We start from the raw sequence: 25,806 nt of genomic DNA, 5'->3' as shown, positions 1-25,806 counted from the left end.
CTGTGGTGCTCTGATTCTCAGATTATATCCAGTCAGGAATGCTTGGCTCCTCCCCCTGGCTGGAGCATCTCACAATGGGATGATGTCATTTTATCAGTCCTGCAGTGAGACTCAATGGCCCATTAACAGAAGATATCCCCCTGGAGGGAGGATGGGTGGTGGAAGAGATAAAGAACACTGCCCCACCTGGTTTTAACAGCTGGCCCATTAACAGAAGATATCCCCTCAGTTATGAGGGATGGGGCATGAAAGAGATAAAGAAAACTGCTCCACTAGTTTTTAACAGATAGTGATAGAATACATAATTTTGGTTACATCTTGCACTGCAACCCAAGACATGGGGTCCATGAAAATTTTACACCACCAAAATTCGGCCCTGAAAATGCCTTCCAGGAGTTCCCTATGTCTGTTCTCTCCCTTTTGGTGTTCAGGATTTCCTCCCCTGTCCCAGCTCCTGGGGGTCACAATTGTACTGGGGGTCCCGCATCTAGGCGGTCCCTGCCCTGCCCAGGCTGCTGGGAGTGCCAGCAATCTGAAAAGTTTCCGCCATTTCCATCTCCCCACTTAGGGATGCTGAAAGTTTTTGGGGTCCCAGGGTCCCTGTTCCCCTTATTCCCTTCTTAGGAGGGCAGGGGGTCCATGGAGACCCCCCTGCCTCTCTCCAGGCTGTTGAGGGTCCCATGAATTGCGGCACTCCCTCTTTCTGGGCTCTCCACTTTGGGGTCCTGGGGGACACAGGGCTCTGCTCCTCCAGGCTGCCTCTGACAGGAGCTGCCACTGGGAACCTCAAATGTCCCCCAAAGGGCATTTTCCACTCAGCTTTGGAGTTCTTGTTTCTCCAGTCATCATCCTCAAAAACCCAACCCACAGACCCCCCCAGGATATCTGGGCCGAGATCCCCCTCCCTGGTCACCTGTGGGATGGGGGGTGATGATCCCATGGATGGGGGGCTGTGAATTCAGGGAGTGAATCCCAGCTCCACTGGGATATACTGGGCCTGAGATCATACTGGGATAACAAGCACTTGACTGGGAGTGTCTGGGAATGGCTATGGACATGCTGAGGGCAACTGGGACATACTGGGAGTGTATGTGACCATACTGGGGATGACTGGGAACACACTGGGAACAGCGGGAACTGTGCTGGGGACAACTGGGACCCCATGCTGGGGATAACTGGGAACAACTGGGAGTGATTGTGTCTGCACTGGGGGCAACTGGGAATGACTGGGACCATGCTGGGAGCAGCTGGGATAATCTGGGGAGCGACTGGGACTATACTGGGAGGAAGTGGGTGCAACTGGGATCACACTGGGAGGAACAGGGAGCAAGTGTATCCATGCTAAGGGCAACTGGCATCCTACTGGGATCAAAGTGGGAGCAGCTGGGCCATGCTGAGCGAGACTGCTACCGTACTGGCAACAACTGGGACTGCACTCAGGGTGACTGGGAGTGGCTGGGAGCAACTGGGATAGACTGGGAGAGACTGAAACCACAGTGCAGGTAAATGGGAGCAACTGGAAGCACACTGGATAATCCTAGGAGCAGCTGTGCCCATGCTGGGGACATACAAGGATCCTAGTGGAACTAGCTGGGATCATACTGGGAGTGAATGGAAAGGTGCTGGCTGTGACTGGAACCATGCTGGAGGTGACTGGGAGCAACTGGGCCCATCCTGGGAATGACAGGGAGTCACTCTGGCCATGACTGGAATCATGCTGGGAGGATCTGGGAGTGACTTGAACCATACTAGGGGTGACTGGGTGCAACAGGGAGTGACTGTGATTGTAGTGGGAGTGACTGGGATCATCCTGGAAGTGTTTTTCTGTAGATCTTCTGTCTTTCTGGTCTCTTTTTCTTCTCCTTCTTACCCTACGTACCTGGAACATTTTTGGATATCTTAATGTTACCCAAAATGTTAAGGATTAACACTTTTTAGGTTAAATGAGCTAACTTTGCAAAGTTAATACTATGGTAAGAATTTTATGTTCAATTGGATGTTGTATTAAACCCTTTCCCAAAATTCCTTGATTGTCTATATTTTAAGAGTTAAATTTTGTGTCATTTTGACCTCTAAGCTCAGTTGGTCAGAGCATGGTGCCAGTATCACCAAGGCTGTGGGTTCAATACTTTCAAGATTGAAATCCTGTCAGGCCATTCACTTAAGAGCTTGACTTGATGATCCTTGTGGGTCCCTTTCTACCAAGAATATTCTTTACATCTGTCCATTCTGAGAATACCTGGTTGGTGTTTCTCCTGTGCACCAAACTCAAGAACAGGAACCTTTGGTTACCACCAGCATTGAAGTGTTCTGGGGTGTTACAGCCCTGCAGGCTCACAGTGACCTCTTGTTTCCATGATGCCCCACAGTGTCCCACTGTCCCCTTGGTTCCATGGGCCCAAGAGTGCCACAATGATCCCCGTGGTTCCTCAACTTCCCATGGTGTCACTCTGGCCCCTTGGTTCCATAAGGATCTGGAGTGTCACACAGGTTTATGGCATTTGTCCTTGCTGCCCCTCACATCCCACTGCCCCACAAAGAGTCCCGAGCCACCCGTGAGGGACAGGCCCTGCTGTGCCAGGCCTGGGCTCAGGGCTTGGCCTTTCTGCTTCCTCCAACCCAGCCAGGGCTGGCTCAGCATTGCAGTTCCCTGCTCAGAGCCTTTGGCTCCCGGCAATCCTGGCCTCCAGGATCTGCTCTCACCAGTCCCTGGGGAGCCTTTGGCAGTCCCTGCCCTCACTGGGGCCGATTGAAGCTCCAAGGGGCATGGAGTTTTGCTTCTGACACCTGTAGCAGCTTCTTCAGACTGAAGGAGAGACAAAGGAGGATCAGGGAAAGGAGAAGGAAGCACGAGGTCAAGCATTCCCTGAATTCACAGCCTCCACCCATGGGATCATCACCCCCCATCCCACAGGTGACCAGGGAGGGGGAGCTCGGCCCAGATATCCTGGGGTGTCCCTGGATTGGCTTTTTTGGAGGGGATGTTTGGAGAATGAAGAAATCCAAAGCTGAGTGGAAAATGCCCCTTGTGGGGATACTGGGGGGTCCCAGCATTCCTAAGTGGAGAGATGGAATAGGGGGAACTTTTTGGATTCCTGGCACTCCCAGCAGCCTGGGCCTGAGTAGACAGGCGACCCCCAGTACAAGTCTGACCCCCAGCAGCTGGGACAGGGAGGAACCACTGAAGACCAAAGGGGAGAGAACAGAGATGGGGAACTCCTGGGAGGCATTTTCAGGGCTGAACCTTGGTGTTTGGGAGGTTTATATGGACTACATGTCCTGGGTTGCAGTGCAAGATGTAACCAAAATTATGTATTCTATCACCATCTGTTAAAACCTGGTAGAGCAGTTTTCTTTATCTCTTTCATCACCCATCCCTCAGAACTGGGGGATGTCTTCTGTTAATGGGCCAGCTGTTAAAACCAGGTGGGGCAGTGTTCTTTATCTCTTCCACCACCCATCCTCCCTCCAGGGGGATATCTTCTGTTAATGGGCCATTGAGTCTCACTGCAGGACTGATAAAATGACATCATCCCATTGTGAGATGCTCCAGCCAGGGGGAGGAGCCAAGCATTCCTGACTGGATATAATCTGAGAATCTAAACACCACAGGCAGCCTTTCTCCACTGGATTCCCAGAAGAGAGACCAGACCCATCTACAGCACCAGAACTTCAGAGGTAAGCTACAATCTTCTGTGGGATCATTGCTTCAACAAAACCACATCTGTCACTCCAGGAGGACTGCAGCCACCATTTAATCAAACTACTTCCAAAACCCTGACCAACGGTGTCTAAGGTTGCATTCTGACTCTTGGTGAGTTGTTTTTTTGTTGTTGGGTTTTTTTTGTACTGCTGCATTTTCATTTTCCTTCATTATTAAAGAACTTATATTCCTTTTCCCATATTGTTACCTGAGAGCACTTTGATTTCAAAATTATAATAATTCGGAGGGGATGGGATGTTTACATTTTTATCCATTTCAGCGGAGATTTCTGCCTTCCTTAGCAAACACCATTCCTTTCAAACCAAGACATCTCAGATGCCCGGTGACTTCTAGAGAGGGACTTGAACAGAGGGACCTTCAAAGTCTATGTACTCATTCCTTGTTTTCTCTCAAACCAGGATTTCCCAATTTCAGACCTTGGCCAGATGGAGAAGGAGGCTGTGAGGAAGAGGAAGATGCCCCAGGACACCCAGGCAGGTGAGGACGAAGTCAGTGCCCCTTTCCCCCTCTCTCCTGCTCCATCTCCCAGCCCAGCATGGCCCCCGGCTGCAGGACAACCCCGCTGCCGACGCCGTCCTGCCGGGGACGCACTGGGGGGATCTCCTTCCCCTTCCCTCTGGCACAGAGGCAAATCCCATCCTCTCCTTGTCCTTCCTCCCCCAGACAAGGAGCTGAGGATGGAGACCAGGGAGGACAAATCCCCACAGCAGAACCTCGTGGAAGAGGACATTTTGAGCAGCTCCACAGCGCAGGAGTCAAGCTGGGAGGAAAAGCTTCAGAGATCCTGCAAGAGGAGGGGCTCCAAACCCATCCCAAAGTGCTCTGAGGAGGAAAGACCCACCCTGTGCCAGGAAGGTGGCCAGAGATCCAGCCGAGGCTCTGAGCTGGTGGTGCATGTGCAGCTTCAGGATAGGGAGAAGCCCTACAAGTGCTTGGAGTGTGGGAAGAGCTTCAGCCAGAGCAACAGCCTGATCTGCCACCAGATGATCCACACTGGGGAATGGCCCTACAAGTGTGGGGAATGTGGGAAGGGCTTCAGCTGCAGCTCCCACCTCGCCATCCACCAGCGCATCCACACTGGGGAGAGGCCCTACGAGTGTCCTGAGTGTGGGAAGAGGTTTCAGACCAGCTCAAATCTCGTCCTGCACCAGCAGATTCACACGGATGAGAGGCCCTTCCGCTGCCCTGACTGTGGGGAGGGCTTCAAGCACAACTGCACCCTCGTCTCTCACCGGCGGATCCACACTGGGGAGAGGCCCTACGAGTGTCCCCAGTGTGGGAAGAGCTTCACCCAGCGCTCTAACTTGACCCGACACCAACGGAGGCACCACTAAAGGAAGCCCTGGAAATGCCCCAAAGTACAGGAAGAGCTTTGTGCACTGCTCCAGCTTCATTCCCTCTTGGAGAATCCACATTGGGAAGAGACCTGGTGATCCATGTTCCCTGTGATCCATGCTGGGAAGACACCTGTACCTTTCCCTGCCCATGGCAATGACATGATGTGAGATCAAAGACCATGAGAGTCTGACCATGTCCCTGTAATTAGATTCAATCCCATCTCAGGTCGGAGCCAGGGGCAGGAAAAGGACTCCCTCTCTGTCACCAGAGGAGAAGGGTGTCCTTTCCAGGCAGGAGGAAATACTTGGCCAGGAAGAAACAGTCAGTGGTGGTTTAGTTTTCCCTGTAAATAGTTCTTCTTACCTATTTTGTTACCGAAATTATTTCTGTTCCTGTTTGTTCCTTATCCTGTTGCTGTTATCAATAAATTGTACTTAGCTCAGCCCGGGATCTTTGCCTTTTCTGTTTTCCATGGGAGGTGGGAGGGAAGCGAGCGGCAGCACGGTTTCAGCAGGCGCAGGAAATTGAGGAATGCCATTCCTGAAGCCCAGCCCGTGGAAACCGAGCATCCCAGGTGGTGCCAGGCCTGGTTGCCATGGCAGCAGCCTTGGGAGTGGGTCCCTGGCTGGGGGCTGCGGGAACCTCTTCCCTCTGGCGCCCAGGGACAGGAGTGGAGGGAGCGGCTGGAGCTGAGGCGGGCAGGTTTAGGCTGGATGTGAGGAAAAGGTTTTTCCCGCGAGGCTGCTGGGGCACTGAACAGGCTCCCCAGGGAAGGCTCCCAGCTCCAGGGCTGGCTGAGCTCCAGCAGCGTTTGGCCAGCGCTGCCAGGCCCAGGCTGGGATTGTTGGGGTGTCCTGTGCAGGGCCAGCAGCTGGACTGGAGGATCCCCATGGCTCCCTCCCAACTCAGCCAATTCTGTGGCTCTGTGATCCCATGAGCCTGGGGATGGGCCTGCAAATGGTTGCCATGGCAACGGGCTCTGGCTCCAGGCCTGAGACAGGCACAGACAGGGGCTCCATGGAGACCTCCCAGGGGTTTCTGGGGATGCTGAAGAGCCGTGTGGTCAGATGCAGTCACAGCAATTCCACGGTGACATCCAAGAGGACCTTGGGCTGCAAAGGCACCGCTCTGTCACAGGCACCCAGGGACCCCATGGTGACATCCCAGGAGTCCCCAGGCTACCAAAGAGCTGGGATGTCACAGACACTCCCAGGGCTTCCTGTCATGGGCAGAGTGGGAGCTTCAGGCTAAAGCTTTATTTCTTTATTGGAGAAACTCCTGTTGAGTCATGAGGTGGAGAAATGACACCAAACAGCCACCATGGATCCTCAAACTCCTCCAAGTCACCTAGACATTTAAATTCTTTGTAAGAGAGGAGACTGGGAGCAGCTGGATTCAATCCCAGCCCGAGTTTGTCAGACGTTTATGTGTAAATATTGGACATGTAGAATTGAACCGTAATGCAATTTGTCCCACATGATTAACAATGGAATATCAGATATATTTATATAAATACAACTGTGACTGATTCTGAACATGATTTATTTACACCACAGAGTAAATAAAGTAAAAGAGTTACTTACTCCACAGTATAAGAGCTATAACAATTATTAGACTATAGTGCTCTAGGAAGCAATTCTGAAGTGAACAGGGCCTTGCTGGAGTTGTTTGAGCCCATTCCAGGCACAGCCTCCTGCTCCAGCAGGAACTGCCTTTCCTGTGCCATGGCCAGGGCAGATCCTGCTGCAGGAAAAGCCCCAGGCCAGCCCCAACCCAGGGAAGGGCTCGGGCACAAGTGCAGAGTGCCGTGCTGGGAGCTGTGCCAGGGACAGCCTGAGGCACCAAAGGCACCTTGGCAGCAGCAGCTGCTTCCAGGCCATGGCCAGAAGGCTCCCTTGGCACCCCGGCCTGGTGGCCAGCACTGCAGAGCTGCTGCTTCAGGGCTCATTTCTGGCTGGGCTCTGAAAAGCCACTGCTGCTCCAGGAGCCTGACTGGGAAGCAATTGGCCCCAGCACCCTGGGGACAAGATAATAATGAAACAACTCTTCATGGCAGCAGAGACAAGGCAGGGACAGAGGAAAGGGGAGAGCCAGGCCCAGGGGACATGGCTTCAATGGTGATGGCTGTGAGGTCAGTGCCACTGCAGCAGCCTGGCTGGCCCTCAGCAGACATTCTGGCCAGGAGCGTTGTGAGGGCACCCAGCACATCAGAGAACCCACACAACAGGAATTCCATCCTTGGGGAGGGGAGGGGGCTTTCACTGTGTCAGGTTGCACAGAGATCCTGCTCTTGGAGCATTCTTGGGATGGGGCATCAACTTGTCTGGAAAAGCAGTTGCAGTTTTGTGCCACTCTCATAAAATACCTGATTAAAATTTTTCCTCCTTCTAAAAAATATAAATTAACTCTTGATCACTTTAAAGATATTCATCCCTGTCACTGCAAGATTTTGGAGAAAATAACTTTGACCAGTGCTTCCATTTTCACACACCATGGAGAGGACCCAAAAATCTCCCAGGATGGGGTTTGGAGGCCTCATCACATAAGCAACATAAGAGCTGAGGGCTCTGGGCTGTGCAGCTGCAAGGCCCTGCCAGAGGAAACTTGTGCAGCCCTTTGGCCATGGCTGCTGGCCCTGGGCCTGAGGCCAGCAGGGGACAAGTGACCCTGGCAGCCCTGGGGCCTCATTGCCTCCTTGTCCCTGCTCAGCAGCCTGGCAGGGGCCGCCCCATGGTGCTGCCCTTGGCATTGCACATCCCCACATGCCAGTGCCCCGGGAAGAGCCCTGAGCAATGAGGGAGGGACAGCATCTGCCTTGCCAGGGGCTGGGGCTCAGCCCTTGGCCCTTGGCATTCCTGAAACACATCCAGCTTTGCTCAGCACCACAGACACCTTTCCCTTGCTTGTCCCCAGCTGGCATCAGGGCCTCCAGTCTTCTGCCCTACCTGGAACCTGGGGACGCTTTCTCACTCGTGTCTCTCATTTCAACTACAAGAAATTTCAGTGTTTCCATCTGACTTGGAGTTCTTGAGAAGGTTTTGGAGCACACTCTGAGGGACTGAGTGTGATGCCAAGAGCCTCAAAGGCCCGAGAGGGTGATGAAAGTGCTGGTGCTGTGTCTGTGCTGCTGAGCTGGGCCGGGCTCCTGGCCCAGAGGCAGCTCCTGGCAAGGGCAGCGCTGCAGAGAGACAGCTCTGGCCAGGAGCAGCTCCTGAGCACAGCCCAGCAGGGCTGGGGCCCTGCCAGGGCAGCTCAGGGACACGAGCAGGCCCAGACAGAGCTCCCAGGGGCTCAGCACTGGCAGGGGCTGTGGGATGTGCCAGAGGGGGCTGTGTCACAGCAGCACCTCTGTGGCTGTGTCCTGGAGCCCCAGAGCAGCTGGGATGTCAGAAAGGGGCTGTGTGACAGCTCAGAGTGGGTTGTGTGAGGACACAGATGGGGCTGTGACATCACAGAGTTTGTTGTGTGAGGTCACTGAGCAGCTACGGCATCATGGAGGAGACTTTTTAACATCACAGAGCAAGCTGTGACATCATGGCATGGCTGTATGACATCATAGACCTGGCTGTGAGGTTGAAGTTTGTGCTGTGACATTACAGCGTGGCTGTATGACATCACAGAGATGGTTGTGTGACATCACTGATAAGGTTGTGACATTACAGTTTGCTGTGACCTCATAGATGAGGTTGTGATGCCATAGAGCAGACTGCAGTCATCAAGGGTGGCTCTGTGATATCACAGAGCTGGCTGTGGCATCACAGAACAGACTGTGACATCACAAGGTGACTTTGTGACATCACAGAGTCTTCTGTGACATCACAGTACAGCTATATGACAACACATGAGAACGTCCCAGAGTTGGCTCTGTGACATCACAGGGGCTTCCCAGTGTGGGCTGTGACATCACATGTTGCTGTGTGACATCCCAGGGGCTGTGTGAGGTCACTGGGGAGGTCACTCTGCCCCATCCCCCCCTCACCATTCCCCACAGAGAAGTCCAACACTGCTCGTGCACAGCGAGATCCCCTGTCCCCCTGGGTCCCCCTGCCCCTGGCACTGCAGCCTCCCCAGAGGATGTTCCATGAGATCGACCCCAGAGCCTGACACGGGGGTGGGGGCCAGGGCTGTGGGGGTGGGACAGGGGACAGGGAACCCCTGGCAGCGTCCCCGTGTCCCCCAGGGCCAGAGCCTGGGCCAGGGCTCCTTCACCCTGTCACCAACAAGGCCTTGAGAGTGCCTAAAAAATCCCCAGCAAGGGAGCAGCAAAAACCAGATTTAATATTAAGCAGCAGCAACACAAAGTTCCTTTGCAAGAGTCACTCTGCTCCTGACTGGACACTTCAGGCATAGCAAGGAAACAAAGCAACAACAAAACCAAACAAAATCCAGGCAATCCAAATCCAACCAGAAATGAACCCAGAACTGCCCGTATGTGTGTGTGTCTGTGACAAAAGGACAGTGAGGTCAAGGATAAAAGGAATATGGCCTAAGAACTTAACAGAGGTCAAACTTAACAGGACTTCACTTATACCTTAACCATTAATTGATACCTTCAACTTCACAGTTTAGCAAAAGAACAGCAGTTATACAGTATTCAATCTAATTTTTAACCTATGACTTTTTGATTTAACAGAGGAATTACACTTAGAAATATTCAAATTAGCTTCTAATTTATATTAAAAGTGACAGTTTATGTTGGGGAAGATGAAACAGGGAAACCTTGCGAATATGATTGTTTAACAAAAGATTCTGAAGGTATGAAGCCTAGAATTGAAATAGAAATGAAAGCTTGCTTTGAGTCATAAGATACTGAGTACTAGTTACTATATGACCAAAGAACAATAGCCTAGCCAGCTAAAGGAGAATCCCTGATTGGTAAAACAATGTCCTTCTGCTGATAGAAAGTCCAAAGGTCAAGAAGCAAGGAAAGAACTTGTAAAGCTTTTTAGAGTTTAAAATGCAACACTCTATGTTAATATGGGGAAGTGTGGGTACGGAGGAGCCCGCTGGGCCCGAGATACTGGCCCTCCCCTGGAGAGGAGATACTTCTCTGTAAGAGCGACACAATGTCGCTCCCAGGGGTCTTTGAGTTAGTTATGTTAAACTGTTGTGTTTCATTGGTGTTCTCCCCTGCTGTCCCACCCCGATACAGGTATCTCGGGCTTGCCCCCGCCCCTCTCCTTCCCCATAAATATCCCGGGTTTTCCTCTGTTCGGGAGATTCGCTGTTACCGGCACCCTTTGCCGAAGCTTTGCCTGAATAAAGGCTTGTGCCTCGGTGGAATGCTGGACCAGCTGTCTCGTCCCTGCTTCCTGTGTTGCCTGCCGCCGCTGCTGCCGAGCTGAGCTGAGCTGAGCTGAAATCACTATACTATTACTGAGCTGAGCTGAAATCACTATACTATTACTGAGCTGAGCTGAAATCACTATACTATTACTGAGCTGAGCTGAAATCACTATACTATTACTGAGCTGAGCTGAAATCACTATACTATTACTGAGCTGAGCTGAAATCACTATACTATTACTGAGCTGAGCTGGAATCACTATACTATTACTGAGCTGAGCTGAAATCACTATACTATTACTGAGCTGAGCTGAAATCACTATACTATTACTGAGCTGAGCTGAAATCACTATACTATTACTGAGCTGAGCTGGAATCACTATACTATTACTGAGCTGAGCTGAAATCACTATATTATTACTGAGCTGAGCTGGAATCACTCGACTGCTCGAAGCTGCTCACACGCGCTTCGGGCCAGCCTTTCTCAAGGCTGCTTCTGGAGAAGTCGCGGTGCTCCGGGCTTTCCGCCGCCACGGCAAGAAAACCCTATCAGATTTCTACGACATCCCACAAAATCTCCACAAATTTCCACAAAATCTAAGAAAAATCCAACAAAATTCTCCAAGTTTCCACAAAATCCCACATAATTTAAGAAAGATACCACAAAATTCCAGAAAAATACCACAACATTGCAGTAATCTCCTCAAAACCCTACCAAATTCCAGAAACATCTCACAAAATCTCCTCAATATCCTACAAAAATCAAGAAAAAACCCTTTCTAATTCCAGAAACATCCCACAAAATCTCCATAAATTTCCACAAAATCTAAGAAAAATCCCACAAAATTCTTCAAGTCTACACAAAATACCACAAAATTCCACAAAAATCGCACAAAATTATTTAAACTTATGCAAAATCCCACAAAACTCAAAAAAAATCGCACAAAATTGAAAAAACAAAAAACAAAAACCCCTTAATCTTCCCAAAACCCTACCAAATCCCAGAAACATCTGACAAAATCTCTTGAATATCTTAGAAAAATCAAGAAAAATCCCACAAAATTCCACAAAATCCCACAAAATTGCAGAAATCTTCACAAATACCCACCAAATTCAAGAAACATCCCACAAAATCCCCACGAATTTCCACAAAATCAAACAAAATACCTCAAAATTCTTCACGTCTCCTCAAATTCCCTCAAAATTCCACAAAACTCCCACAAAATCTCATAAATATCCTACAAAATTCAAGAAAAAACCCACCAAATTGCAGAAAAAATCTGACACAATTCCCTAAATGTTCTGAAAACCCCACCAAATTCCAGAAACATCCCACCAAATCACACAAATTTCAAAAAATCTAAGAAAAATCCCTCAAAATTTTTCAAGTCTCCAGGAAATCCTTCAAGATTCCAGAAAAATCCCACAAAATTATTGAAACTATTGCAAAATCCCACAAAATTGCAAAAAAATCCCACGAAATTGCAAAAAACTAAAAAATAACCCTAAATCTTCCCAAAACCCTACCAAATTCCAGAAACATCTCACAAAATCTCTTGAATATCCTAGAAAAATCTAAGAAAAATACCAAAAAATTCCACAAAATCTTACAAAATTGCAGAAATTTTTACAAAATGCCACCAAATTCCAGAAACATCTCACAACATCTCCACAAAATACCACAAAATCTAAGAAAATACCTCAAAATTCTTCATGTCTCCTCAAAATGCCAAAAATCCCACAAAACTCCCACAAAATCTCCTCAATATCCTACAAAATTCAAGAAAAATCCCACAAATTTGCGGTAAAATCTGACACAACTCCCTAAATGTTCAGAAAACCCCAGCAAATTCCAGAAACATCCCACCAAATCGCCACAAATTTCCACAAAATCTAAGAAAAATCCCACCAGATTTTCCAAGTCTCCTCAAAATGCCTCAAGATTCCAGAAAAAAATCCCACAAAAATATTTAAACTTTTGCAAAATCCCACAAAATTACAAAAAAATCCCATGAAATTGAGAGAAACTAAAAAAAATGCCTAAATCTTCCCAAAACCCTACCAAATTCCAGAAACATCTCACAAAATCTCCTGAATATCCCACCAAAATCAAGAAAAATTCCACAAAATTCCAAAAAAATCCCACATAAGTGCAAAAAATTTTAAAAAATCCCACAAAATCTTCCCAAAATCCTACCAAATTCCAGAAACATCCCAGAACATGTTCACAAAATTCCAAAAAAATTTAAGAAAAATACCTCATAATTCATCAAGTCTCCACAAAATCCCACAAAGTTCCAGAAAAATCCCACAAAATTTCCCTACATCTTCTCAAAGGCCCACCAAATTCCAGAAACATCCCACAAAATCCCCACAAATTTCCACAAAATATAAGAAAATACCCCCGAATTCTTCATGTTTCCTAAAAATCCCTCAAAATTCCAGAAAACTCCCACAAAATCTTCTCAATATCCTACAAAATTCAAGACAAATCCCACAAAATTGCAGAAATCTTCTCAAAACCCTACCAAATTCCAGAAACATCTCACAAAATCTCCTCAATATCCCACAAAAATCAAGAAAAATCCCACAAAATTCTTTCCATTTTCTCAAAATTCCAGAAAATTCCAGCGAAATCACACAAAACCTTCACAGAATTCCACAAAATCTAAGAAAAATCCCTCACCAAATTCTTCTTGTCTCCTCCAAAGCCCTCAAAATTCCAGAAATATTTCACTACATCTCCTCAATATCCCACAAAAATCAAGATCCCACAAAATTCCAGAAAAAAATACCACAAATTTGCCTAAATCTTTTAAAAACCCCACAAAATTCCAGAAACAGTCCACAAAATTCCAAAAGCATCCCACAAAATTGCAGAAATCTTCTCAAAACCCCACCAAATTCCACCAACATCTCACAAAATCTTTACATATTTCCACACAATTTAGGAACAATACCACAAAATTCTTCAAGTATCATCCATATCCCACAAAATTCCAGAAAAATCCCTCAAAATTCCACAAACATCCCACACAATTCCCTAAATCTTCTCAAAACCCTACCAAATTCCAGAAACATCCCACAAAATCTCCTCCAATTTGCACACAATTTAAAAAAATCTTTCAAAATTCTTTAAGTCTCATCAAGATCCCTCAAAATTCCAGAAACATGCCACAAAATTCCAGAAAAATCCCACAAAATTCCAGAAACATAGTAACAAACTCCCTAAATCTTCTCAAAATCCTACCAAATTCCAGAAACATCCCACAAAATTCCACAAACATCCCACCAAGTCCTCTAAATCTTCTCAAAACCCTACCAAATTCCAGAAACATCCCATAAAATTTTTACAAATTACCACACAATCTAAGAAAAATACCTCAAAATTTTTCATGTCTCCGCAAAGTCCTTCAAAATTCCAGAAACATGCCACAAATTTCCACAAAAATTGCACAAAATTCCAGAAAAATCCCTCAAAATTCCACAAACATCCACAAAATTAAACAAACACCCCACACATTTCCCTAAATCTTCTCAAAACCTCACCAAATTCCAAAAACATCCCACAAAATCTTCTCCAATTTGCAGACAATCTCAGAAAAATACCCCAAAATTCTTCAAGTCTTGTCAAAATCCCTCAATATTCCAAAAAACATCCCACAAAATTCCAGAAAAATCCCACAAAGTTCCACAAACATCCCAACAAATCCTCTAAATCATCTCAAAACCCTACCAAATTCCTGAAACATCCCACAAAATCTTTAAAAATTTCCACACAATCTAGGAAAAACTACTCAAAATTCTTCAAGTCTTCTCAAAATCTCACCAAATCCTAGAAAATTCCACAACATTCCAAAAAAATTGCACGAAATTCTAGGAAAATCCCTCAAAATTCCACAAAAATCTCACGAAATTCCAGAAACGGTCCACAAAATACCAGAAGCATCCCACAAAATTGCAGAAATCTTCTCAAAACCCCACCAAATTCCACCAACACCCCACAAAATCTTTATATATTTCCACACAATTTAGGAACAATACCTCAAAATCCTTCAAGTTTCATCCATATCCCACAAAATTCCAGAAAAATCCCTCAAAATTCCACAAACATCCCACACAATTCCCTAAATCTTCTCAAAACCCCACCAAATTCCAGAAATTTCCCACAAAATCTCCTTTAATTTCCACACAATCTAGGAAAAATCCCTCGAAATTCTTCAACTCTCCTCAATATCCCAGAAAATTCCACAAAAATCCACAAAATTCCACAAACATCGCAAGAAACTCCCTAAATCTTCTAAAAACCCTACCAAATTTCAGAAACATCCTACAAAATCTTTACAAATTGCCACACAATCTGAGTAAAATACATCAAAATTCTTCAAGTCTCCTCAAAATCTTACCATATTCCAGAAAAGTCCACAACATTCCAAAAAAATTGAATAAAATTCCAGAAAAATCCCTCAAAATTCCACAGAAATCCCACAAAATTCCAAAAACAGCCCACAAAATTTTAGAAACATCACACAAAATTGCAGAAATCTTCCCAAAACCCCACCAGATTTTAGAAACATCCCACAAAATCTTTACAAATAGCCACACAATCTAGGAAAAATACCTCAAAATTCTTCAAGTTTCATCCATATCTCACAAAATTCTACAAACATCCCACAAAATTCCACACACATCCCACCAAATCCTCTAAATCTTCTCAAAACTCTACCAAATTCCAGAAAGATCCCATAAAATCTTTACCAATTTCCACGCAATCTAGGAAAACTCCTCAAAATTCTTCAAGTCTCCTCAAAATCTAACCAAATTCCAGAAAATTCCACAACATTCCAAAAAAATTGCACAAAATTCCAGAAAAATCCCTCAAAATTCCACAAAATTCCACAAAATTCCACAAACATCCCACAGAATTGCAGAAATCTTCTCAAAACCCCACCAAATTCCAGAAACGTCCCATAAAATCTTTACAAATTTACACACAATCTAGGAAAAATCCCTCAAAATTCTTCAAGTCTCCTCAAAATCCAGAAAATTCCACAACATTCCAGAAAAATTCAAGAAAAAATCCCTCAAAATTCCCTATATCTTCTCAAAACCCTACCAAATTCCGGAAACATCCCACAAAATCTTAACAAATTTACACACAATCTAAGTAAAACTCCTCAAAATTCTTCAAGTCTCCTCAAAATCTCAGCAAATCCCAGAAAATTCCACAACATTCCAGAAAAATTGCACAGAATTTCTGAAAAATCCCTTAAAATTCCACAAAAATCCCACGAAATTCCAGAAAAATCCCACAAAATTCCCGAAACATCCCACAAAATCTTTACAAATTTCCACACAATCTAGGAAAAATCCCTTAAAATTCTTCATGTCTCCTCAAAGTCCTTCAAAATTTCGGAAACATCCCGCAAAATTCCACAAAAATTCAACAAAATTCCAGAAAAATACCACAAAGTTCCACAAACATCTTACAAAATTCCCTAAATCTTTTCAAAAGCCTACAGAGCTCCAGAAACATTCTACAAAATCTCCTCCAATTTGCACACAATCTAGGAAAAATCTCTAAATTTTTCAGGTCTCCACAATATCCCAAAAAATTCCACAAAATTCCACAAAATTAATGAAAAAATACCGCAAAATTCCCCAACTCTTCTCAAAACCACATCAAATTCCAGGAACATCCCAAAAAATCTCTACAAATGTCCACACAATCTAAGAAAAATCTTTCAAAAATACTCAAGTCTGCTCAGAATCCCACAAAATCCCAGAAAAATTCCACAACATTCCAAAAAAAATCAGACAAAATTCTTGAAAAATCCCACAAAATTATTTAGATTTTCTCAAAATGCCACAGAGTTTCAGAAAAATCCCACAAAATTCTAGAAATATCCAAGAAAATTTCCACAAAATCCCACAAAATTCAAGAAACATCCCACATAATTCCACAAAAATCCCATGAGATTCCAGAAACACCCCAACAAATTCCCAAAATCTTCTCAAAATTCTACCAAATTCCAGAAACATCCCACAAAATCCCAACAAATTTCCACACAATCTAAGAAAAATCTTTCAAAAATTACTCAAGCCTTCTCAAAATCCTACAAATCCCAGAAAATTTCACAACATTACAAGAAAAATCCTAAAAAATTCCAGAAAAATCCCACAAAATCGCCACAAATTTCCACAAAATCCCAGAAAAATCAAGAAAAATTTTTCACGTCTCTTCAAAACACCCCACAAAATTCCACAAAATTCCAGAACATTCCTACAACATCCACAAAATTCCAGAAACATCCCACAAAATTCTTTAATTTTTCTCAATATCCCACAAAATTCAATAAAAATACCTCAAAATTTAAGATAATCCCACAAAATTCAAGTAAAATCCCACAAAATTATTTAAATTTTCTCAAAATCTCATTAAATTCCAACAAAATCCCATGAAATTGCTGAAAAATTAAAAAAAAACCCTAAATCTTCTCAAAACCCTATCAAATTCTAACAACATCCCACAAAATGCCAAAAAATTCCCACAAAATGTAAGAAAAATCCCTCAAAATTCTTCAAATCACCTCAAAATCCCACAAAATTCCAGAAACATCCCACAAAATCTCCTCAATGTCCCACAAAATTCCACAAAAATTCCACAAAATTCCACAAGTATTTCACAAAATTCCAGTAAAATCTGATGAAATTGTTAGCATTCAGGAACACACATAATCACAAATGATTATATGCAGGTGCTTTATTAAGAGCTCTGGGTGTCAGGGGCACACAGACCCAAATCTGACCCATCTTGGTTTGGAACTGAACATGTTTTATACTCTATCATTATATAACTCACATATTAATTATTAAACTTACATTGTTCTATTGTATGCATTGTTTTTACCCAAGCATGGATTTCTCGTGATCCCCCCCAGCCCCCTAACATTGTTCCTCATGTTCTTTAAACAATAATTAAATCCAATCATATCTAACAATTGTATAATTTATCATCTACTGATTACTCAGGTGCAGTTTGACCTGATCTTTAGCAAGTACAAGGCCTAACATTTCCCAGGGCCTACTTTTCCAAGGCCTTTCCAAACCTAACTTTCTTTCTAAGTCCCCGAATTTTCTAACATTTTGAGACCTTTTACTATCACCTACAGGACTTGTGCTCCAGACCCCTCAGCAGCCTTGTTGCCCTTCTCTGGACACGCTCCAGCCCATCCATGGCCTTCCTAAATTGGGGGCCCAGAACTGGACACAGCACTCGAGGTGCTGCCCAACCAGTGCTGAGCACAGGGGAGGAATCCCTGCCCTGCTCCTGCTGGCCACACTGTTCCTGATCCAGGCCAGGAGCCATTGGCCTCCTTGGCCACCTGGGCACACTGCTGGCTCATGCCCAGCCTGCTGTCCATCAGTGACCCAGCTCCCTTTCTGCCTGGCTGCTGTCCAGCCACTCTGTCCCCAGCCTGGAGCACTGCAGGGGTTGTTGGGGCCAAAGTGCAGGACCTGGAACTTGGACTTGTTAAACCTCACCTTGCTGGGTTTGGGCCCTGGATCCAGCCTGTCCAGGTCCCTGTGCAGAGCCCTCCGACCCTGCAGCACATCAACACTCCCAGCCAACCTGGTGTCACCACGGTTCCATGGGGCCCTAGAGTGTCACAATGGTCTCCAGGATTCCATGAGGCCTCCCAGCAATCCAATTTTGGATCATACTGGGAGTGACTGGACTCATACTGGGAGTATCTGAGGGTGACTGGGAACACACCATGCACATCATTCCCCATACTGGGGGTGACTGGGAGCAACTGGGAGCATGCTGGGAGCAAATGGCATCATACTGGGACTGACTGGGTTGATCTAGCCAGAGGCAACTGGGACCATCCTGGGAGTGCTGCCATGTGAAAAGGATCATACTGGAGCTTACTGGGCTCATACTGGTGTTGAAAGGGAAAAACTGGGATCTCTGAACACCAAAGGTTCCTTTCCTGCTCACTGAAGAAGGAGCTTCACAGTATGCATGTGTGAGGTGACCTTCACCTGAACCAGATGCTGTTAGGAGAAAAAGCTGCCTGTGCTGGAAAATCCCACACAACAAGTCAATGCCAAGAGAGCATTTTGCTTTCACAACTTCCCTCCTGGAGCCACAGTCCTTTTGGATCACACAGCAAGCAAGAGAACAGCACAAAATACAAGGCTGTGTCCAGTTTTTGGCTGGATGAGCAAACAGAGGGAATACCAGGATCTGCTGCCACAGACTCTCCTCTTGGGGAGCAGATCCCCCCCAGGCTCCATTCCAAATGCTGTGAACACCCTGCTGGCTACAGACAACCCCTTTTTTTAAGAAGCTGTTGGCAGGAGCTCTCCCAAATAAATGGCATCTTAATGGCAATTTTCATTAAAATCAACTCCATTCCAAAGGAAGAACAATAAGCCCACAGCAATCCCAAAGGCACATATGGTGCACCTGGGGAAATCCTCGACTTAGGGGCCCAGTGGGTTAAAAAATACCCATAAGAAGCCACAGAGTGCAGAGTGCAAACTGCAGCAACCACTTGCTGGATCATTTTGGCTGTGCTGCACACATCTGCAGACTGTCTGTCCCCCTGCAAGGACAGAAGGACACCCGTCAGGGGCTGGGCTGGCTGCTGAGAATGCCTCGGGCAGGAGGATCCTCAGGCAATGAGCAGGTGCCCAGAGCCTCTCTGACACTGAGGCCTCTGTGCCTCACAGCAATGGGAACACCACAAGGACATGGCAACGTTCCTGTGACATCACAGCAGCAGCTCCCCCAAAAACTGCCTGGAAGGTTCTCCTGGGTCACCAAGGAGCACAAAGGATCCTCAGAGGGCACAACCTATTGCTCAAGGGATCCAAGAGGAACTCAGAAAATGCAGCAAATGAGGACACCCCACAGCCCAGCCTGAACACTGAGAAGGAACAAAGATGTGACCAAACCAAAGGAAACACAACTTTTGGTCACTGATGCTTCTGACTAAAACCAGTGTCTTGGTTCTAGAAGACAGGTGTCTGCTAGGGAGGGCAGGGGCCTCCCTTGGGATGAAAGAATGTAGACCCCCTCCCTCCAAATTATTATAATTTTGAAATCAAGGGGCTTTCAGGCAGAGATCTGGGGGTAGGAATAACAGTTCTTTACTAGTATAACCAGGCAAACAAACAACCATAACTACAACAATAACAAGAACACAGAACCAAGGACCCCGTGACAGCTTTCTCGGCTGAGACAGGATGGGGGAGAGGCTTTGTTTCACAAACCCCTCGGGCAGTCAGTCCTGGTGCTCCTGCAGGGCTCTGAGGAACACTCAGCTGGAACAGCAGGGATGAGCTGAGATCCTGGGCTGATGGCTGAGGTGTATCAGCAGCTCCGCGGCAGTGGCTGGCACTGCCACACGTCCCGGCAGGACACGGGGTGCGAGGCCACCAACAAAGAGGGAAGAATGAGAAGCAGCAGCAGCTCCGTCTGGATGATGGCGAAATTCCCTTATCTCTAATGCAGCAGCTCTGTGCCCAAAACTGGCTCTCCCCAAAGCTGAAGAAAGGCTGCCAAACTGTCCCCACCCTCCTTTTTCCTGCCCCCCTTCCCTCCCTGGGCCCGGCCACTCTTTGTTTTTGTTGAGAACCCACCAAGTACCCACAGTTAGGTTGTCCTAGCAACTAATGGGTAAAAATTCCATGGACAAGCCAGAATAAAAAAAAGGACACTGTCTTGGTTCTAGAAGACAGGTGTCTGCTAGGGAGAGCAGGAACCTCCCTTGGGATGAAAGAATGTAGACCCCCTCCTTCCGAATTATTATAATTTTGAAATTAAGGGGGCTTTCAGGCAGAGATCTGGGGATAGGAATAACAGTTCTTTACTAGTATAACCAGGCAAACAAACAAACAATAACTACAGCAATAACAAGAAAATAGAAACAGGGACCCCGGGACAGCTTTTTCGGCTGAGACGGGATGGAGGAGAGGCTTTGTTTTCACAAACTCCTCGGGCAGTTAGTTCCGGTGCTCCTGCAGGGCTCCGAGGAAAACAGTCGGCTGGGACAGCAGGGACGAGCTGAGATCCTGGGCTGGTAGATGAGGTGTATTAGCAGGGATGAGCTGAGATCCTGGGCTGGTGGATGAGGTGTATTAGCAGCTCTACGGCGATGCCTGGCAGGACAGGGGGTGCGAGGCTACTAACAAAGAGGGGAGAAGGAGAAGAAGCAGCTCCGCGACCCAGCACAGGAAAGTCTTTCCCCGAAGCCGAGGAAAAAAAGCCAGCTAAAAACTGTCCTCACCCTTTTTTTTCTGCCCCCTTCCTCCCTCACCCTGGGCTCGGCCACTCTTTGTCTTTTGTGAGCACCCCTAAGTACTGGTAGTTAGGTTGTCCCAGCACATAATGGGTAAAAATTCCCACCTAACCCTCAACAGACACCTAACCCCCAACACCATGACAGGAAGCCCTGGGAGTGTCTGTGACATCCCAGCTCTTTGGCAGCCTGGGGACTCTTGGGATGTCACTGTGGAGCCCCTGGGAGTGCCTGTGACAGAGCGGTGCCTTTGCAGCCCAAGGTCCCCTGGGATGTCACCATGGAATTGCTGGGACTGCGTCTGACCACACGGCTCTTCAGCATCCCCAGAAACCCCTGGGAGGTCTCTGTGAAGCCCCTGTCTCTGCCTGTAACATTCCAGCTCTTGAACAGCCTGGAGACTCTTGGAATGTCCCCATGGAGCCCCTGTGAGGGCCTGTAACAAATCTGATCCTTGGTAGGCAACCACCACATCCCCCTGTAGCTATGGTCTGTTTCCATGGCAACCAGCACCCTGTTGCTATGGTCAGTCCCTTGGCAGCTCCATGGAGACCCCATGCCAGGGGTGGTTGCCATGGACACCAGCTCAGGCCTGGAGCCAGAGCCCGTTGCCATGGCAACCATTTGCAGTCCCATCCCCAGGCTCATGGGATCACAGAGCCACAGAATTGGCTGAGTTGGGAGGGAGCCATGGGGATCCTCCAGTCCAACTGCTGGCCCTGCACAGGGCACCCCAACAATCCCAGCCTGGGCCTGGCAGCGCTGGCCAAACGCTGCTGGAGCTCAGCCAGCCCTGGAGCTGGGAGCCTTCCCTGGGGAGCCTGTTCAGTGCCCCAGCAGCCTCGCGGGAAAAACCTTTTCCTCACATCCAACCTAAACCTGCCCGCCTCAGCTCCAGCCGCTGCCTCCACTCCTGTCCCTGGGCACCAGAGGGAAGAGGTTCCCGCAGCCCCCAGCCAGGGACCCGCTCCCAAGGCTGCTGCCCATGGCAACCAGGCCTGGCACCAGCTGGGATGCTCGGTTTCCATGGGCTGGGCTTCAGGAATGGCATTCCCCAATTTCCTGCTCCCGCTAAAACCGTGTTGCCGCTCTCTTCCCTCCCACTTCCCATGGAAAGCACAAAAGGCAAAGATCCCATGCTGGGATAAGAACAATTTATTGAGAACAGCAACGGGATAAGGAACAAACAGGAACAGAAACAATTTAGATAACAGAAGGGATAAGACAAATTATTCACAGGGAAAACTAAAACACCACTGACTGTTTCTTCCTGGCCACGTATTTCCTCCTGCAAAGAAAGGACACCCTTCTCTGGTGATAGAGAGGGAGTCCTTTTCCTGCCCCTGGCAATGACCTGAGATGGGATTGAATATAATGACAGGGCCATGATCAGACTCTCACATTCTTTGATCTCACATCATGACATTGCCATGGGCAGGAAAAGGTACAGGTGTCTTCCCAGCATGGATCACAGGGAACATGGATCACCAGGTCTCTTCCTAACCTAGGTCCTCCAAGGGGGGATGAAGCTGGAGCAGGGCACAAAGCTCTTCCTGTACTTGGGGCACTCGCAGGGCTTCCCTTAGTGGTGCCTCCGTTGGTGTCTGGTCAAGTTAGACCTGTCTGAGAAGCTCTTCCTGCACTTGGGACATTCGTAGGGCCTCTCCCCAGTGTGGACACGTTTGTGGGTAATGAGGCTGGAGCTGCAGCTGAAGCTCTTCCCACATTCCCCACACTCGTAGGGCCTCTCCCCAGTGTGAATGCGCCGGTGCCTGACGAGGGTAAAGTTGTGCTTGAAGCCCTCCCCACAGTCGGGACAGCGGAAGGGCCTCTCATCCGTGTGAATCCGCTGGTGCCTGAGAAGAGTGGAGCTGCTCTGAAACCTCTTCCCACACTCACCACACTCGTAGGGCCTCTCCCCAGTGTGGATGCGCTGGTGAATAACAAGTTGAGAGTTGCAGCTGAAGCCCTTCCCACATTGCCCACACTCGTAGGCCCATTCCCCAGTGTGGATCATCTGGTGGCAGATCAGGCGGTTGCTCCGGCTGAAGCTCTTCCCACACTCCAAGCACTTGTAGGGCTTCTCCCCATCCTGAACCTGCTCATGGACCACCTGCTCAGAGCCCCGACTGGATCTCCGGCCGCCTTCCCGGCACAGGGTGGGTCTTTCCTCCTCAGAGCACCCTGGGATGGGTTTGGAGCCCCTCCTCCTGAGGGATCTCCAGGGATTTTCCTTCTTATTGGATTCCTGTGCCCCGGTACTGCTCAAATCAGGCTCTTCCATGAGGTTCTGCTGTGGCGATTTGTCCTCCCTGGTTTCCATCCTCAGCTCCTTGTCTGGGGGAGGAAGGACAAGGAGAGGATGGGATTTGCCTCCGTGCCAGAGGGAAGGGGAAGGAGATCCCCCCAGTGTGTCCCCGGCAGGACGGCGTCGGCAGCGGGGTTGTCCTGCAGCCGGGGGGCATGCTGGGCTGGGAGATGGAGCAGGAGAGAGGGGGAAAGGGGCACTGACTTCCTCCTCACCTGCCTGGGCGTCCAGGGGCATTTTCCTCTTCCTCACAGCCTCCTTCTCCATCCAGCCAAGGTTTGGGATTAAGAAATCCTGGTTTGGGAAAAAACATGGAATGAGCATATTTTCTTTGAAGGTCCCTCTGCCCAAGTCCCTCTCTAGAAGGCACTCGGGCATCTGGAATGTCTTGGTGTGAAAGGAAAGGTGTTTGCTAAAAAAAACATAAACCTCCATTGAAATGGATAAAAATGTAAGCAACAATCCCCTCTGAATTATTATAATCTTGATATCAAAGTGCTCTCAAATAAAGATATAGGAATAGGAATAATAGTTCTTTACTTAAGAAAGAAAAATGAAAATGCAGAGGTACAAAAAAATCCAAACAACAACAACAAAAAAATAACAACCTACTGTCAGTGTCAGAATACAACCTTACACCCCATTGGTCATCCTTTTGGAAGTAGTCCGATTAAATGGTGGCTGCAGTCCTCCTGCAGTGACAGATGTGGTTCTGTTGAAGCAATAGAAGATTGTAGCTTACCTCTGAAGTTCTGGTGCTGTAGATGGGTCTGGTCTGTCCTCTGGGAATCCAGTGGAGAAAGGCTGCCTGTGGTGTTTAGATTCTCAGATTATATCCAGGCAGGAATGCTTGGCTCCTCCCCCTGGGTGGAGCATCTCACAATGGGATGATGTCATTTTATCAGTCCTGCAGTGAGGCTCAATGGCCCATTAACAGAAGATATCCCCCTGGAGGGAGGATGGGTGGTGGAAGAGATAAAGAACACTGCCCCACCTGGTTTTAACAGCTGGCCCATTAACAGAAGACATCCCCCAGGGATGGGTCATGAAATAGATAAAGAAAACTGCTCTACCAGGTTTTAACAGATGGTGATAGAATACATACTTTTGGTTACATCTTGCGTTGCAACCTAAGACATGGGGTCCATAAAACTTTTACACCACCAAAATTCAGCCCTAAAAAGGCCACGCAGGATTTCCCTATCTCTGTTCTCTCCCTTTTGGTGTTCAGGGTTTCCCCCCTGTCCCAGCTCCTGGGAGTCACTCTTGTACTGGGGGTCCCCCATCTACTCGGTCCCTGCCCTGCCCAGGCTACTGGGAGTGCCAGGAATCTAAACAGTTCCCCCATTTCCATCTCCCCACTTAGGAATGCTGAAAGATTTTGGGGTCCCAGGGTCCCTGCTCCCCTTATTCCCTTCTTGGGGTTGCAGGGGGTCCACTGAGAGCCCCCTGCCCCTCTCCAGGCAATTGAGGCTCCCGCGAATTGTGGCGCTCCCCCTCTCTGGGCTCCCAATTTTGGTGTCCTGGGGGACACAGGACTCTGCTCCTCCAGGCTGCCTCTGCCAGGAGCTGCCACTGGGAACCTCAAATGTCCCCCAAAGGGCATTTTCCACTCAGCTTTGGAAGTTCTTCATTCTCCAATCATCACGCTCAAAAACCCAACCCAGGGACCCTCCCAGGATATCTGGGCCAAGATCCCCCTCCCTGGTCACCTGTGGGATGGGGGGTAATGATCCCACAGATGGGGGGCTGTAAATTCAGGCAGTGAATCCCAGCTCCACTGGGATATACTGGGCGTGAGATCATACTGGGATAACAAGCACCTGACTGGGATTACTGGGAGTGTCTGGGAATGGCTATGGACATGCTGAGGGCAACTGGGACATATTGGGAGTGTCTGTGACCATACCGGGGATGACTGGGAACACACTGGGAACAATGGGAACCATGCTGGGGACAACTCGGAACAACTGGGAGTGACTGGGTCTGCACTGGGGGCAACTGGGCATGACTGGGACTGTGCTGGGAGCAGCTGGGATAATCTGTGGAGGGACTGGGACTGTACTGGGGGCAACTGGGTGCAACTGGGATCACACTGAGAGGAACAGGGAGTGACTGGAACCACGCTGAGGTCAACTGGCATCCTACTGGGAGCAACTGGGAGCAGCTGGGCCATGTATGGAAGGACTGGGACCATACCAGCAGCAACTGGGACTGCACTCAGAGTGACTGGGAGTGGCTGGGAGCAACTGGGATCACGCTGGAAGCACCTGAGGAGTGAGTAGGAAGAACTGGGATAGACTGGGAGAGACTGATACCACAGTCCCACAGGTAAATGGGAGCAACTGGAAACACACAAGATAATCCTGGGAGCAGCTGTGCCCATGCTGGGGACATACAAGGATCCTAGTGGAATTAGCTGGGAGGGAATGGAAAGGTGCTGGCTGTGACTGGAACCATACTGCAGGTGACTGGGAGCAACTGGGCCCATCCTGGGAGTGACAGGGAGTCACTCTGGCCATGACTGGAATCATGCTGGGAGGATCTGGGAGTGACTGGAACCATACTGGGGGTGACTGGGTGCAACAGCTCATTCATGGGAATGACTGCAATTGCAGTGAGAGTGACTGGGATCATCTGGGAAGTATTTTTCTGTAGATCTTCTGTCTTTCTGGTCTCCTTTTATTCTCCTTCTTCTCTTACGTACCTGGAACATTTTTGGATATATTAATGTTTCCCAAAATCTTAAGGGTTAACACTTTTGGGTTAAAGGAGCTAAGCTTGCAAAGTTAATGCTATGGTAAGAGCTTTATGTTCAATTGGATGTTGTATTAAAC

General features: G+C 47.8%; 2 pseudogenes; one reads left to right on the top strand and one right to left on the bottom strand.

The window, feature by feature from the left end:
• The window catches only part of LOC131586383 (zinc finger protein 850-like), a 434,360-nt pseudogene that overhangs the window by 186,809 nt on the left and 221,745 nt on the right, over window positions 1–25,806 (top strand).
• LOC131586382 (zinc finger protein 208-like) overlaps window positions 1–25,806 on the bottom strand; it is a 761,426-nt pseudogene that overhangs the window by 602,677 nt on the left and 132,943 nt on the right.

Source organism: Poecile atricapillus, chromosome 19, assembly GCF_030490865.1.
Source record: "Poecile atricapillus isolate bPoeAtr1 chromosome 19, bPoeAtr1.hap1, whole genome shotgun sequence".
NCBI classification, from domain to species: domain Eukaryota; kingdom Metazoa; phylum Chordata; class Aves; order Passeriformes; family Paridae; genus Poecile; species Poecile atricapillus.
This window is presented reverse-complemented; position numbering and strand designations above follow the sequence as displayed.